Consider the following 1111-nt stretch of genomic DNA (forward strand, 5'->3'; position numbering starts at 1 on the left):
TATATTCTATTTCTATTTTATCTACTTGTTTTCTTTTTCTTTTTTTTTAACTTGAGCCTCTAACACTTGCACTCTATAACCTATTTCTATTTTATCTACTTGTATTCTTTTCTATTTATGTTTTTTTTTAACTTGACCCTCTAACACTTGCATTCTCTATTGTATTTCTATTTTATCTATTTGTTTTCTTTTCTATTTATGTTTTTTTACTTGACCCTCTAACACTTGCACTCTCTATTCTATTTCTATTTTATCTATTTGTTTTCTTTTCTATTTATTTATTTTAAAAAACTTGACCCTCTAACTCTTAAACTCTCTATTCTATTTCTATATCATCTACTTGTTTTCTTTTCTATTTATTTATTTATTTATTTATTTTTTAAACTTGACCCTCTGACCCTTGCACTCTCTATTCTATTTCTATTTTATCTATTTGTTTTCTTTTCTATTTATGTTTTTTTTAAACTTGACCCTCTAACACTTTCATTCTATATTCTATTTCTATTTTATCTACTTGTTTTCTTTTTATGTGTTTTTTTACTTGACCCTCTAACACTTGCATTCTATATTCTATTTCTATTTTATCTACGTTTTCTTTTTCTTTTCTTTTTAACTTTACCCTCTAAGACTAGCAATATATATTCTATTTCTATTTTATCTACTTGTTTTTTATTTATGTATTTTTTTAACTTGACCCTCTAACATTTGCATTCTATATTCTATTTCTATTTTATCTACGTTTTCTTTTTCTTTTCTTTTTAACTTTACCCTCTAAGACTAGCAATATATATTCTATTTCTATTTTATCTACTTGTTTTCTTTTTTTAACTTGATCCTCTAACACTTGCATTCTACATTCTATTTCTATTTTATCTACTTGTTTTCTATTTATGTATTTTTTTAACTTGACCCTCTAACACTTGCATTCTATATTCTATTTCAATTTTATCTATTTGTTTTCTTTTCTATTTATGTTTTTTTTAAACTTGACCCTCTAACACTTTCATTCTATATTCTATTTCTATTTTATCTACTTGTTTTCTATTTATGTGTTTTTTTACTTGACCCTCTAACACTTGCACTCTCTATTCTATTTCTATTTTATCTACTT

Source organism: Sinocyclocheilus anshuiensis, unplaced genomic scaffold (assembly GCF_001515605.1).
Source record: "Sinocyclocheilus anshuiensis isolate Anshui unplaced genomic scaffold, SAMN03320099.WGS_v1.1 scaffold1116, whole genome shotgun sequence".
NCBI lineage: Eukaryota > Metazoa > Chordata > Actinopteri > Cypriniformes > Cyprinidae > Sinocyclocheilus > Sinocyclocheilus anshuiensis.